General features: G+C 35.4%; 1 pseudogene; it reads right to left on the bottom strand.

Annotated features, from left to right (window-relative positions):
- Nucleotides 1-13,767: 13,767 nt before the first annotated feature.
- On the bottom strand, nt 13,768-13,865 carry LOC132267810 (small nucleolar RNA R71; annotated as a pseudogene).
- Between the last annotated feature and the right edge of the window lie 3,386 nt (nt 13,866-17,251).

Here is a 17,251-nt window from a genome sequence, read left to right as displayed (position 1 = left end):
TTGATAAGAAACTGCAGTAGGTAACCAAATTGCAAACTTTTCAAACTTCCAAACCTTCATAATCAAGACAATCCTCTTCAAGGTCACATGCTAAGTTATGTAGAGAAAACTGAGGATTTCTTAAAGGAAAAAAAAACATGTCTTAATCTGATAAAACTCCTAGTCAACAAAAGGCTTTGATGGCTTCATGTTGACACAGATTATAATCAGTAATATTGTTGGAGAAAAACTAACTTCAACTATTTATAGAAAAACTCAAAAAGTGCCCCGAACTGGCCCCGCCGGGTCCAAAAAAGTGGAATTCGCACAGACGCGCTCAAATGGCAAAACTCCCTGAACGAAAAAGAACCAAAATGAGAAAAGATGAACAACAAAAGAAATGGTATAAAAAAATGAGTACCGAGCAGAGAGATATGCCCCAAACAAGTTTGGCGCTAATAGGGGTCGAAAACTCAAAAATTGTAGGGTTCGACCGCAAGGCAATTCTAAGAGTACATGACTCGATGAAATATGAAAATTAATCCCGTACGGGGATTCAAGCCCTAAGGGGACACTTAGCAATTAACTTTAATTAATTTCACAAAGGCCCCTACACAAAAGGATAACTACACAAGTGACCCCAAATGAAAATATCTTCCAAAAGATATTTTCTTAAAAGCCCCTAAACCAAAATATCTTCAAAAGATATTTATGAAAAACACCCCAAGAAACAAAAATGTCTCTGAAGAATATTTTCATCCACGCCCCTACGGGAAAAAGAGACAACCGGCGAACTTTCCTCCAAAAGTAAAGCTACGTCCCTCAAGGAAACCAACAAGAATGAAAGCACAAGGAGTCAAAAACCAACTCCGAGCACAAAGAATGAGGTTACGTGAAGGAAAATTTTAACAAAAAAAATTAATCCATAAAAATAGAGAAAAAGGAAAAGGAAGGAAATGACCAGGTCATTACAACCTACCCTCCTTAAAGAGATTTCGTCCCCGAAATCAGGTACATTCCCAGAAGAACCGAACAAGTACCGTACACAAGGTCAAACTGAAAGATGGATCCTAAAGTACCCAAGGACAACTCCAAAGGTCTCAAGATCAACGGAAAGACAAGAAACCACAAACCGTGAGACACCTTTCCAACGAATTGACATACTAACCCAATGTCAACCACCCAAAGGAGACCAAGGCAACTACACCTCGAAACAAGGAACATAACCAAAAGCAACATGGTAGCACGAATAATGACTAGAACCCGCACACAACGTACCCAAGGTGCGGTAGCATTGATAGCATCAAGTGCCCGCCCACACTCACATTACTAGCTAGGTAATACAAGGTAGCATCGACGACAAGTAGCACTCGTCCACACATAACCTATACGGTATCATAACAGTATAAAGCCCCAATTCGTCATCTGTCCCTAATAAGCTTACCCGTGAAATCAATCGATACAAATGTCATCAATGTCAAATGATTATTACCAAAAACACCACGAAAACCAGGCATTTTGTGAGAGTTGCGATATGGTCCAAAATGTCCAGCCGACCATTCTGGCTAATCCAAAACTTTGATAACAGTGTTATAGGCACCGCTACGCTTAAGGCCTTAAATCCTCAATACTTGAAAAACTGATAACCCCAAGTCTCAAAACACCGTTGTCAACCACATCAGTCATGAATCCAAAGCCCGAAGAGTCTATGCCCTCAAGCCAATGGATCAGACTTTATAAAATCAACAATATCATTATCACCCTAGTCACAATGACTTTTAACAAGATAATCTACCCAAGAATCTCTACGTCATCCTAAGATTGACCTACTACATGGCTATGCCTAGGAATCAAGATATCAAATCAAGCTCACACACACAATCCCGACAACCAATGTCATACAACACCCAGCACAGTACGGAATGATAAAAAAGGAATGAACTAATAAAACAGTTAGTCATAAAACATATATACAGATGCAAGTATACATTCACGAGCATACTAAGAAATATCGAAATGGAAACACAATATATAAGTACAAGTATACATCCACAAGTATACTATGCAGTACTAAATCCATGGTAGACAAGTATATAGGCTCAAGTATACTAAACCAAAATGAACTGAAATATATACAACGCGCAAGTACACTATGTACAAGTATACTAAACGTAAACGAAAATTCACGCACCAAACAACTAAACGCATAGTGTACAAGGGCTATCAAATATGCTACCTATCATATAGGAGTCAAGCATCAGAGACACACTACACATCACCTATGATGCTAGTATGACAAGCAGATATAGTAAATGAAAAACACATCATCTACATCAATACATAACACTAAATAGTCACATCCCCTAAACATGTTGCTAAGGCATGCTCAAAACAACAAGGCATATAAACATCTAAGAGTGACTATGCAAATAACAATCCCGCAAAATCATAAACACGAAGGGATGAAATGCCTCTCAAAAAGACGAACTCGCTAAAAGTGAAGCTCAAAAACCCGGATGGTTCCAATCTCTCACCATGAGGAAATGAATCATCTCCCAGAATGAACACTAAGGTTCCCGAAATGGAGAGCCTACAAGTCTATCCCAAGACTGACTCAACCCAAGGTGGAGTCCTAATGCCACACAAAACAATAACGATGTAATGAATAGTCCCAACACTAGACATTACAAGACATCCACAAGAGACCACCTCTCAAGACGCCGATAAGTTCGATAGGAACTCTATAGGATCCTATCGGAACCCTAAACATAGAATCCCAAGTCTTGCATGATAAGGGAGAGTAATTAATTTCACTAATGCAATTAATTACATGAAGCCACTCACACCCCAACCATTGCTCGTAAGAGCTGTCTAAGGCAAGACAAGAAGAATCACAGGTCAACACACCTATCAAATCGCTAACCATCATTCTAAGAAGAAATGACATAAAAACCCCGCCGTTGAGGCTCAAGAAAACAAACCTCCCAAACCCCCAAGGAAGGACTCGAGTCAATCTGACTCATCGTCCCATGATGCTAAAAATAAGACCCCAATGATGTCACCACATCAAGGTCACCACGAAACTCCAAGAGACGATGCCCTAGCATCAATCTCAACCAACCAAGCTGAGATAACCCGCAATGCCAAAACAAGATATAGAAATAAGCAGTTAACATGTAACACAGCAATGGACTGCATACTCACATAAGTAGTAAAGGATCACATAAGGCATGTCGACACACGCAACATACAGCCATGCTAAGGATAACAAGCACATACAATATGCTAAGGCAAACAAGCATAACCCTCATGCTAAGTAGACAAGTGTAAATCAACATGTTAAAACAGACTAACACATATAATGTACTGAAACCGACAAACATATACAGTATGCTAAGGCAGACAATCACATACAACATGCTGAGACCTACAAGTATATAAAATGTTCTTAGATAGACTAGCACATACAATGTTCTTAGATAGGTTGACGAGGCCGCTTGTATACGTCAAAATAATATAATGAATGTGAGGTTCAAGAAAAGCCTTTTAGGTCAAATTTAAATTTATAAAAACCACTACCAACACTACTACTAACATAGCAAGAGTGAGTAGGGATCGTCCTAAGGGATTATTCGTGTTCGAATTTAACTTCAACTCTAGCATATCACAAGATTGCAAAAGATAGAGATTAGTTGATTAAACTAGAAAACAATTAATTAAAATGAAAGTGAAATAAAACTGATTAGAGATAGGGATTTAAGAGATATGAAGAGATGACTTAGGGTGTTGGAATCACCACTAAGCTCGTGTAATTAACCACTTGCTTTCCATTAATGGGGAATACATTGTTGTGAACAAAATGCGACTACCAATTGCAATATTAAGCATAGACCATCTAATTTATGTATGAATTGTCTACCTAAACTAAGTGTAGCACAACCCATCAATTTTAAGCATGACCCATCTAAGTAGCAACAATTGTAGCACACATCAATCTAGAGAATCATGGAATTTGCAATAATAAGCCATGGAATATCTAAGCAAGCATAGATTGTCTACCTACCTACAAGCATGAATTAAATTGTAGAACAACCCATCAAGTATAAGTATAAACCATCAAATTAATTGACAAACCCATTCAATGAAAACCCATGCTTAGCCATTACTAAATCCTTAATTAATCACACATAGACATGCAACCAACATAGAGAATCTAGTATAGAGATTAATTCCCAAATAATCACACATAAGACAACATGTAATCAAATAGAGAATCAACAGAAAGAATTAATCTACATGAATCATGTAAGAAATAATTCCTAATTTTAATCACACATAGACATGTAAACAAACTAGAGAATTAATAGGAAGAATTAAATCATAGAAATTATAGAAATATACCAAGATTCATTAAATTCAAAAGGCTAGAACACTAATCACAACAATATATATAAATCCCTAAAAATAGAAATACAAGGGTTTAGATTACACAAGACTTAGGGCTCATCCAAGCCCTAAGTATAGATCTAGCCAATCATGGAGGAGATGGATGTTGTCATGGAATCAAGTTCCAAATATGGCTCCATCTTCTTCTTCCTCTTCTTCTTCTTCTTCTTTGAAGCTCTAAAGATGGAGAAAGAGTGTGGTCTAGAGATGGATCTTGAGATATGCCTCCACTTCCCTCTTTTCTTCTAACCCTAATCTCTAACTTTACTAGAGAGAGAAATATAAATTACAATGTAAAAAATAAAAAGATAAAAAATTTCTTTACAAGCTTTTTGTTTTTCATTTTTTTTTTATGACATAATAAGTATGTACACACACACAAAAATAAAACAAATAAACATGCAAGAAATGAAAATGCAAGGAAATAAGGGATGCAAAAATTTGTTTTTTATTTATTTTTTATTTTTTTATTTTTTTAGGAAAGTATGTACAATGAAACAAAATGCAAGAAAAATAAAGAAATAAAAATGAAAATGAACATGTATGAAACAAGAGATAAATGACACAATGTGTCATGTGGGTGCTAAGTTTAACGTCTCTAGCAAGACGAAATGCTACTTTGAAAAACCGTCTTCTTTTTATTTTATTTATTATTTTTTTTCGAAATTAAAAATTAAAAATTAAGAAAAATTAAAAAATTAAAGTTAAACAAAATATTTTTGGATTTTATTGGAAATAAGATAAAAGGAAATAAAATAAAAGAAATGAAAAGATAAATATTTTTGGGATTTATTTTTTTATTTTTTAAGTTTGAAATAAAAATAAATCTTGAAAGTAAAAATGAAAATAAAATAAAAGAAAAATCTTTTTGGGGTTTTCAAAAATAAAATAAAATAAACAAAAATACTTTTGTATTTTTAACAAATTTTAAAACCTTTTTTTTTTTTTATAAGAGAAAAGAGAGTAAATAAAATAAAAGAAATAACAAAAGTCAAAGAAGATGAAAAATAAAATAAAATAAAAATAGAAAGAAGAAAAAGTCAAAAATTCAAAGGGGCAAAGCTATGATCGATCTATGCTCGCACGATGGGATAGAGAGTATGAAATTTGCAGTGCTTGAAAATTTTTCTAAGTATAGAATCTCAAGATTGATCCAATAATGAAGTTGGATCGATCGAAGAACTTTAGATCGATCTAGGAATGTTTTTGATCGATCTGACAAAGAGATGAAATATGCAGGTTGATGTAGGCTCAAATTTTTTCTAAGTGTTGAAACTACAGGTCGATCGAACTTGATGTTTGGATCGATCGAAGGTCTTCTGATCGATTTAACTGAGAACTGAGATCTGAAGATTTTCTTGGATCGATGAGACAGAGAGTGATTTGGATGCAGGTTTGATGCAGGTATGAAGTTCGATCGATCGAACTCTTATTTGAGATCGATCGAACTTATGCAAAATGCTCAATTTTCAACATAAAAGTGCAGAAAACCCTATGCTAAGCCCCAATGATGATAACAAAAATAGAGACTGAAAAACAAAAAACAAAAACAAAAAAAAAAATTAAATAAATAAATTATAAAAATAAATAGGAGAGGAATAGAGTTGAAAACTCTACGAATACTAGTGTTTAACGTCTCTAGCAAGACGTTGGGCTAACTCACTAATCAAAAGAATCAAAAACCGGATATGAAATATCCTTATTGACTCTCTTTTCACTTTTCTCGTTTAATGTCCCACTTATGACAATGAAATCATCCTCCAAAAGAATGACTTGAAAAGAAATAAAAGAGATGATATTGTTCCTTTCATCCACGGTCTTGAAAATCAATCATGGTTAGGCTTGCCTCTTTGTTGTGTTCTTAAAACACATTTAAATGATTATTCACTTTGATAATTGGTGAAGCATTGTCTTTCAAAGACTTATTTGGAATATCAAGGAACACTTTCTCTTCATCCCTCTTCTCTTCCTAAAAATCACCATCTCCTCACCTTCCAAATTAGCTAAGGAGTCCATTAGAGAGTTCACTTCATTTTTGGAGCTTTCAAAGTCAAAACCACAATTTTTATAAATTTCAAAAAGGCATGTCTCAGGAGGGTCTCTTCAATAAGTTCCTCCTCCTTCTCTCCTACCTCAAGTGTGGTCAACATCTCCCCACCCTCTAGAGTAGTAATGTCCGAGATAAAATCATAATCAAAACGAGGAAAGTCCTCATTAATCATGTTATACTCTATTGGATTAGCCACTAACTCACTTGCTACTTCCTCCTCTATACAAGATAGAGTGCTAGACATTAGCTCACTTGTTTCATCCTCCTCTTCACTCTCATCATCCTTATCTATATACATTGAAGTTCTTGCCATTTTTTTATTTTCCTATTCCTCCTCCTCTTGACGAGAAAGAGTACTTGCAATTTGCTCAACTTTAGCTTCTAACTTGGCTAAAGTTTGAAAATGAGAATTAATAAGTGAAGTCTGTGAAATATGCACATCAAGTAAAGCTAACACTTTTTCTTCAAATCCGGGTGAATAAAGTGATGGAGTTGGTTCTTCATAAAATGGTGGGGGAGGTTAATAGTCATAAAAAGGATTAAATGAGTGATCAAGTCCATAATAAGATGCATGAAATGAATTGGACTCAATCTCATAAGGATTAAAATATGATGGAGGAGCATAAGGTGAAGGGATATAATTTCCCCCCAAACTTGGATCAAATAATTCATCCATTCACAATTAAAATCCAAATGCAAGAAATAATGGTCTCAACAAGAAGCCTATGCTTGGACTTAAAATAAAGCAATTTAATGAGCCTCAACAAGGGCTATCACAAGCATGCAAAGAAGTGAAACAATTATAATACGAGAGTTTTAAGAATTGCTCACAATGATCCTTAAGCAACTTCAAATTTTAATATTAGCCTTAAGCTCCAATTATTGCTTCAAGTTCCAAAGTTTGCCTTCCTTGTAGTCAAGTACCTAATTGAACAAATAATAATGAGAACAAGAGAAAAGAATATAAAATGGAAAATAAAATAAAAATAAAAGCAATCAAATGAACACTATTGTCTAGTTTAATTCCAACAAAATCGTTCGATCCCCGGCAATGGCGCCAAAATTTGACGAGGCCTCTTATATACGTCAAAATAATGTAGTGAATGTGAGGTTCAAGAAAAGCCTTTTAGGTCAAATTTAAATTTATAAAAACCACTACCAACACTACTGCTAACGTAGCAAGAGTGAGTAGGGATCGTCCCAAGGGATTATTCGTGTTGGAATTTAACTTCAACTCTAGCGTATCACAAGATTGCAAAAGATAGAGATTAGTTGATTAAACTAGAAAACAATTAATTAAAATGAAAGTGAAATAAAACTAATTAGAGATAGGGATTTAAGAGATATGAAGAGAGGACTTAGGGTGTTGGAATCACCACTAAGCTCGTGTAATTAACCACTTGCTTTCCATTAATGGGGAATACATTGTTGTGGACAAAATGCGACTACCAATTGCAATATTAAGCATGGACCATCTAATTTATGTATGAATTGTCTACGTAAACTAAGTGTAGCACAACCCATCAATTTTAAGTATGACCAATCTAAGTAACAACAATTGTAGCACACATCAATCTAGAGAATCATAGGATTTGCAATAATAAGCCATCGAATATCTAAGCAAGCATAGATTGTCTACCTACCTACAAGCATGAATTAAATTGTAGAACAACCCATCAAGTATAAGTATAAACCATCAAATTAATTGACAAACCCATTCAATGAAAACCCATGCTTAGCCATTACTAAATCCTTAATTAATCACACATAGACATGCAACCAACATAGAGAATCTAGTGTAGAGATCAATTCCCAAATAATCACACATAAGACAACATGTAATCAAATAGAGAATCAATAGAAAGAATTAATCTACATGAATCATGTAAGAAATAATTCCTAATTTAATCACACATAGACATGTAAACAAACTAGAGAATTAATAGGAAGAATTAAACCATAGAAATTATAGAAATATACCAAGATTTATTAAATTCACAAGGCTAGAACACTAATCACAACAATATATATAAATCCCCAAAAATAGAAATACAAGGGTTTAGATTACACAAGACTTGGGGCTCATCCAAGCCCTAAGTATAGATCTAGCCAATCATGGAGGAGGTGGATGTAGTCATGGAATCAAGCTCCAAATATGGCTTCATCTTCTTCTTCTTCTTCTTTAAAGCTCTAGATATGGAGAGAGAGAGTGGTCTATAAATGGATCTTGAGATGTGCCTCCACTTTCTTCTTTTCTTCTAACCCTAATCTCTAACTTTACTAGAGAGAGAAATATAAATTACAATGTAAAAAATAAAAAAATAAAAAGCTTCTTTACAAATAGGTCACTTCCCTTTAAATAGAAGGTCCTTTTCTTAGTCACTAAGTCAGGAATATAGCCCCAAAAATTTCTAATCCTGTATTGTGTGGTAGGTGGACTTTTGGGCGCGCACGGGAATAAGACAGCTCGCTGCCAGCAAAAGTTCGATCGATCAGAGAAAAAGTTTGATCGATCAGAGAAAAGTTTGATCGATCCAACTTTGATTTTCAATCGATCCAACTTTGATCGATCTCAGAAAAAGTGATCGATCTCTGAAAAAGTTGGATCGATCTAACTTGGCAGTTTTTCAGTATTGGCCTCTTTTTGCTCCAAATCAGCCTCCTTTTACTCCGGATCATCACTAAAACTTAGTTTGACTCCAAAAAGACCTTAAGAAATCATTTTTAGCCCATTTTAACATTATTGACCTGATATAGACAAAAACACAAATAAGTATTAAAATGGAAAAATAAGATAGATAAAGGTCCTAGAACACTCAAGCTTAAGGGGTTTAAAAGTGCACTTTTTAGCGCTCATCAGTATACAATGTTCTTAGATAGACTTGCACATACAATATACTAAAGCAACAACCATATATATCATGCTGAGACAATTAAAGTAAACTTATAAACATACGTCCACATAAGCACGTAAACATGTGATCAGATTCAACATGTTATCAAGAAGCAAATAAAAACATAGAGCATGGCAATACAAGCATGATATGCACCCAAAACCCTTCATCCTAAGGTTTTTAAACCTAGGAGCTCTGATACCACCTGTGTCAACCCTTGATTTTTTAAACCCAGTGTGCCCTGTGATGACCTGAAACAGATCCAAAATGCGGAAGCTAGAACAAAAGATAAGGTCTTTAAAGATGTACATCATCCTTAAGACACAATAGTGACCTTCCGAGAAGTTTCAAGACTAAACGGAAGCAAAACGGAGCCAAGGGTATCCAAACCCTATAAGAGAGGGATCTAGGGTAAAATGGTCATTTTACCTTAAGAGGAAGGAATTTGACTTCGAACAAGTCAAATAAGATTAAAAACACCCAAAAACATCCTTTGGTAACTTCATATGAAGTCCCAAGGCCAAAGGAAGTGAAATCCCAAATGAACCCTATCCCGGTTCGAACCAAATCTGACACCCTCTCACTAAAACAAGTATACCTCGATTTAGGAAAAGAATCTAGAACTAAAATTGGTACCATTGGAAATCTTACTTTGATGCGGTCAGTTTAGACTCAAGAATGGACTAATTCGGAGTTGAAACGAAGAAGTTACGTCAGTTCAAAGTCAGAAGTCCAAAACTGAACCTGCAGAAAATCTCTGGAGGACTTCAACCGATTCTACATGGACAGAACATCCATGCTGGACCAAAAATTGACTCTTGAACCGGTTCAACATTCTTGAACAGGTTCAACCTGGGCATAAACAGTAAAATTATAGAAACAGTAGAAAATGCAAAAAATGAATTTGGAACACGGTTTTTGAGACAAAGATGACATTTTTTAGAAAACTTTCATGAAAAACTCCCCCTAAAATCACATTTACTATGTAATAGAGTCGAGAATGGAATTTATTTCCCAAAGAAAATCCCAAAAATGCCCTTAAGCCAGATTATGCAAGAAAATTTGAAAATAAGTCCATAAGAGGCTCAAAACACAAACGAAAGAGTTTTTCTTGAAAACGATCATGCACACAAATGTAAAAGGTGATTTTAAGCTCGTGGGAATAGTCCACGGCTCCTGGAAATGGTCGAGTCAAAATCCAACCCCTCGACCGCCAAAAATGCGAAAATGAACTTGAAATGGAAATTTTGAAATCCAAAATTATGAAATGGTTTCAAATGACCGTTTGGCCCTTGGTGATGAGCACTAAAAAGTGCACATTTAAACCCCTTAAGCTTGAGCATTCTAGGACCTCTATCTATCTTATTTCCCCATTTTATTCTAATTTCGTGTTATTGCCCTTTTCAGGTCCTTATACCAAAAATAAGTCAATTCAGCCAAATAAGAGCATTAAAGAAGTTAACTCAAGCTAAATGGAAGAAAGGAGCAAAGTGGGAGCAAAATGAAGCAAAGTGTGGAAATTCAGCATGTTCGATCGATCTCAACATTTCTTCGATCGATCAAAGTTTATCGATCTAAACAATTCGAGATGGATCCAAGCCCTTGTCCTTATCCAAAAAAATCTAACAAGTTCGATCGATCCAACATTTCCCAGATCGATCGAAATGATTCGATCTTATCCTATCTTATCCACACCTACCATCTACCTATCACTTTTATCTTCTTTCCAAAAATATCCCAAAATATCTCAGAGATTTGTCTTTATTCAAAAAGGCACCACCAAGGAAGATCGATCTCTGCAGCATTCGATGGATCTCAGCCAAGTTCGATCGATCGAACCTCCTCAAGTCCAAAAAAAAATAGATTCCAGCTCATTAAAAATTGGCTCATGGTGCAATCATTGGAGGGACCTTAGTGTACGAGCCCAGACCATTGGGTGTGACACTTGACCTACTTATATAAGGATTTTGAGCCATTTTTTAATCATAACTTGTAACATTCAACATAACTTGTATTTTTCTTATCTTGGAGAGGAGGCTAGACATTAGAGAGCTTTACACATTTTGGGAGTTCTTCCATTCTTCTAAGGTTTCCATCAAGAAGGAGGTCAATCCTACCATGGTGATAGCCCTTGAGGGTTGGATGACTACTTCAATGAGTGGCTAGACATCTACTTGGGGCTAGAGTAGCTCCTAAGTTTGCTTCCTAGACTTAGTTCTTTGTATATTTTTGGGGATTTATTTGTAACAATGTTTTGATCTTGGATTTATATATTTATCCTGTGGTTTCTACTAGATGTGTATAGATTAACGCTTTCAATTGATTATCTACTTCTAACCATATGTTTATGTATGATAGAATGGATGATTCATGTGCTTTTCTCTAGATTTAATGGAATTTATACATGTCTATGTGTATGGATGAAGTTGATCTAACATAGAGCTTAATTGAACACTTTTGCAATTTATTTGATGATTCACACTTGTTTCTTAATGGATTGTACCACACCTTTAGCTTATTTAGTTTAATTTCATGTCTTTAGTGTAGATGTAGTGTAGCTACTTTAAATTCATAGATAGATGGACAATCTACTCTTGTTCCTTGGTGTTCCATACTTATGAATGCATTAGATGTATGTTTCTAGATAGTAGTGTGTGCATAAATTGTGGTTTCATTGAATGGATTTTGGTCTCATTTGATAGGTTGTGCTTTCCATTTGATTTGGCTTAACAATCTATGCTTATTTGCCATCCATGCCTAGTTTCAATTAATGTCACACACACACACAAATTACAAGTCAATTTCCCCATTAATATACAATTGCTAGTGTCTAGTGAAGTCAAGCTTAGTGGTGAGCTCTAGTACCCCAAGTCCTCCCCTTTATATCTTTCTCTACTTTATTAATCATTGAATTTTGTTTACTCTAATTTCATTCACATAATAGCTTAATCAATCAATCCAACCAACCTTTGATCACTCGACCTACTAACCCTATATATTGTTTCCATTGCAAAGGCACCCACAATCCCTTGGGATGATCCCTACTCACCCTAGCTATATTTTTGGTTAGAGGTAGTAGTGGCTTTTATAAATTTAAAACTCGGCCACATTGTACACTCACACTCTTAATTCATATCTTTGCACACTTTTGGTGAACCGCGGCCTAAAGCCACCAAGTTTTTGGCACCGTTGCTGGGGATTTAATTGGCAACGCCGTGTTTTGGAAACAAATAGGAATTAGTACTCTTTTGATTGTGTCTTTTCTTTATTTTCTTCTTAGTTACTTGTTGTGTTTGTTCTTGATTGACTAGGTGCATTGAGTGAAGGAAGTTGAGCAAAGGAGAATTTAAAGCAAGGAGCTAAGCATGGCAAAAGGACTAAAAATCTAAAAAATTGCAAAGCAAAGCAAGGCTAGAAAGTTGAAAGTTAAATTGAAGTTACTTAAGAACCTTTTGTGAGATCTTTCTAACTCAAGCTCTAGTTAAATCATCGGCCCATGTGGAGGCTTGTTTTTACATTCTTAGATAAATCGTGAGCCCGGGTAGAGGCAATTTACTTTTCTTTGTATATTGTTTTAGCATGGGAGTATGGGATCATTGTATGTGAAGATTTGTTGATTTGTTGTGGGGGCGAAGTGTTTGTTACTTGCTTATTTCTTGTTATTTGTTTTACTAGTGCATGCATGGTCGTAGGTCATTAAATCCTACTCTTGTCCCTCTTAATTTTGGTTTTGAATCGGTTGTTCGTAATCCTAGGGGAAGAGGTAGTTCTCATCACTCCATTTCATCAATGGAGGAGCAAAATAATGACCATGTGGAGGACCTTCATTACATAGACCAACAAGGCATCCTCCACCCTAATGTGCATCATGAAAACATCCAAGTACCATTAGGCATGCCTAAACCATTTATTCCACCGCAACAACAAGGCCAAATTCCATTAAGAATGCCTCAACCAATCTTTGCTCCACAACTTCCTATGGTTGAAGCTAACCACGGTGTTCGAGTAGCACCACCGGTTGTAAATCCCCCTCTTGATTTAAGAGACCTTTATGTGCCTAATGAATATAATGCACCTACTTGCATTCAATTGCCTCTATTTAGAGCACATCACTATGAAATCAAATCACAAACCATTCAAATGCTTCCTAACTATCCTGGACTTCCAAGTGAAGAACCCTATAAGCATTTGGATGAGTTTCTTGAATTGTGTTCCACCTTGAAATACATGGACATGCCAGAAGAAGTGTTAAGACTCAAACTTTTTCCTTTTACCCTCAAAGACAAGGTAAAATATTGGTTTAATAATCTTAGGCCTTCTTCAATAACTTCATGGGTAGAAATGCAATAAGAGTTCTTGAAGAAGTACTACCCGGTATCAAAGACCAATACCATGAGAACTTTCATTCATGAATTTTCTCAAGGGGATGGGGAAATGTTTCATGAGGCATGGGAAAGATTCAATGACTTGCTTAGGAAGTGCCCACATCATGACATACCTAAGTGGTAATTAGTTCAATATTTCTTTGAAAGTTTACCGGATAATCACAAGGGTATGGTTGATACATCTATGGGTGGTTCTTATCTTGACAAGCATGAAAATGATGTGTGGCAATTATATGAAAGTATGAGTGAAAATTCCATACATAGATCTCTGTCTTCTAAAAATGGTAGAAATCTAGGTGGAAGGAAGAATGTTGGCTTGTATCAAGTTGACAACTCCAATGTTATAGCCGCCGAGATGAAATCCTTATCTCAAAGGTTTGATCAATTTTTGATCAACCAAACTTCAGTGAATCAAATGCCTTCCTCCCCTAATCATGTTCATCATCATACATCTAATGAATCATGTATGACTTGTTCAAGTGTCTTACATTCTACTTCCAATTGTCCCCATGGACATGTGAAAAATGACAACCATGAGCAATCCAATGCCATTTTTGCTAATCAAAGTAATAATCCCTATGGCAATCATTATAATTCAGGCTGGAGGAACCATCCGAATTTCTCTTGGAAAAGCCAAGGGGAAGGCTCAAACCCTCGCCAAGGTGGTTTTCAAGGAAGTATGTTCCACCTCCACTGCAAAGCCAAGGTTCCCAAGGTTTTAGGTCATCATCATATCAATCACATGGAAATCAATTTTCAAATTCTCATTTTCCAAATCAATTATATTCTCAAGGAAACTCTAGGAGTCCCGCTTTTGAAAAAAAAAGTTTGACTGCTTTAGGCACTCTAGAGGCGAACATTCAATTGCTTCATTCTCATTCTTAATCTATTGCTAAGCTAGAAACCTAAGTAGGGCAAATAGCTATTACTTTAAATGCTAGAGAGAAAGGAAAAATGCCTTTGAATGCCCCACCAAAGCAACAATGTGTTGTGGAGACTCATTCCTCATCGGAAGGTCCCACAATTGAGCATGTCAATATAGTGACAACCTTGAGAAGTGGGAAGATTATGGACAACGAAGTAGGTATGTCCAATAAAGAGAGTGAACCGGTGCAACCAAAAGTTGACACCCGTCCTGTTTCACATTTTTTTCCTCCTTCATTGCATGTGCATGATCATCATGTTAAGAAAACATTGAAAAATGATTTGAAAGATAATCAAAGCATGATTTGAAAAAGGACTTGAAAAATTCTTGTGTTGATGATGTTTCAAAGAAAGATTTTGAAAAAGCTTTTAAGCCAAGAGCTCTATTTCCGAATGCCTTGAAAGGATCCATTTATCTTAACAAACAAAAGACCAAGACCAATGAAATCATTTAAATGTTTAGGCAAGTAAAGATTAATCTCCCGCTTTTAGATGCAATTAAGCAAATTCCGGCTTATGCCAAGTTTTTAAAAGATATTTGCACCCAAAAGAGGAAGAACAAAAGCCAAGCACCAAGAAAAGTGGTCTTCATCGAGCAAGTGAGCTCTATTTTGCAACATAACACTCTCCCAAAGTTTAAAGATTGTGGTTCACCTATTACTTCTTGCATCATTGGTGACCAGTCATCAATCGGGCTCTCTCAGACTTAGGAGCAAGTGTTAACCTTCTTCCATACTCAGTGTATGTCAAATTGGGCTTAAGAGACTTGAAACCGACGTCGGTAGTTTTACAACTTGCCGACCGATCAATCAAAAAGCCCTGAGGTATCATAGAGGATGTTTTGATTAAAATTGATAAGTTCTTCTTCCCGGTTGATTTCGTTGTCATTAACATAGAACCGGTTCCAAATCCCAAGAGCCAAATTCCCGTTATCCTTGGCCGTCCATTCTTGGTAACCTCAAATGCCAACATCAATTGTAGGACGGGGATAATGAAAATCTCATTTGGCCATATGAAAGTGAAGTTGAACATTTTTAACCCAACCCCAAATTCAATGGACCAACATGAAGAAGTGTGTGTTGTAGAGGAATGTGTAAACTATGAATTTGATGAAGTTAATTCTTTACTTGATGTTGAACATTTCCATGGTTTGTCTACCAACTTAAAAGCACAGAAAGTTGCATTGAAGTCAAGTGTTCTAAGGGCATGGAAGCCCAAGAGTTGTTTTGACCAAGGACCATCAATGTCGTTTGAATCAAATCTAATGAGTTCCTTAGGAAGCAATTTGTTGGGTGGGATTCAAAAATCCATTCACCCCGTCAAGGAGGGGTTGCATAACAAGATATTTGATCCGGGTTAAAAAAGTCTAACGTCTTGCTAGAGATGTTAAAGACTAGTAAATGCTTCGTAGGGTTTACAACCCTATTCCTCCCTCATTTCTTGCGTCGTCTAGATATGTTTTGGGGTTTATACACATTGATAGGAACTATGATTAAATATGCATGCACTTTCATTCTAAAAATAAGCATTTTGTTCCTGTTCGATTGATCTCAAAAAGAGGTTCGATCGATCGAACATCCCTTCCTGCATCCAATCATTTCTCTATTCCATCGATTGAAATTTTTCTGCATAAATCAGCTCTCTGTGTATCGATCGAAAATTTCCTTGGATCGATCTGAAAGTTCCTAGATCGATCCAACTTTTTCTTGGATTGATCTTCACTCCACACTTAGAAATTTTTTTGAGATCCATGAAAAAGGCCTCTCTGTGCATCGTTCGAACTTGTCTGCAGGTTTTCACCTGTTTGATCGATCTAAGATTCTTCCAAATTGATCCTCTATTGATCGATCTGTACCCCCTTTGTTGACTTTGATTTGACTACTCTTTTGAATTTTGAACTTTAATTTAATAAAAATCCAAAAATATTTGGAATTTTTAGTTTATTTCATTTTATTCTCAAAAATTTCAAAAATATTTTTAATTTTAAGAAATTTTTCAAAAATCTAAAAATATTTTCATTTTATCTTATTTTTATTTTATCTTTTATTTTTATTTTTGTTTTATTTTTATTTTTATTTTTATCTTAAAAATATTATCAAAAATTTCAAAATATTTTTATTAATTTTATTATCCAAAAATCAAAAAAATATTTTCTTTTTAATTCCATTTTATTTAAAATTTTCTAAAAATCCATAAAATATTTTCAGTTTTCAAAAATCCAAAAATTTTTAAAAATATTTTGCCATTTTGAAGCTTAGATCAATCTGTGTTCTTTCAAGATCGATTTATGTTCGATCGATCTGAGATTTTTCCAGATCGATTGAACTTGTCGGGAGTAGTTTTTAAAATAAAACCCTAGGGTCATTTTAATCGATTTGTACAATCGATCTCAGACCCTCATCTCTCTCGCCGCTGCAAACCCCATCTTCCCAACCTCCGATGTGTCTCCGGTGAGCTTCCCGAGCCTCGAATCTCTCTTCCTCACCGCAAATCTCATCTCTCTCTCCTTCAATCCACTTCTCTCCTCGGATAAGGTAAGTTTAGGGTTTGATTTTTCATTTTTGAGTTTTAAT

Source organism: Cornus florida, unplaced genomic scaffold (assembly GCF_030987335.1).
Source record: "Cornus florida cultivar Cherokee Brave unplaced genomic scaffold, ASM3098733v1 CherokeeBrave_3.0.0_Hap2_Chr07, whole genome shotgun sequence".
In the NCBI taxonomy this organism is placed as follows: domain Eukaryota; kingdom Viridiplantae; phylum Streptophyta; class Magnoliopsida; order Cornales; family Cornaceae; genus Cornus; species Cornus florida.
This window is presented reverse-complemented; position numbering and strand designations above follow the sequence as displayed.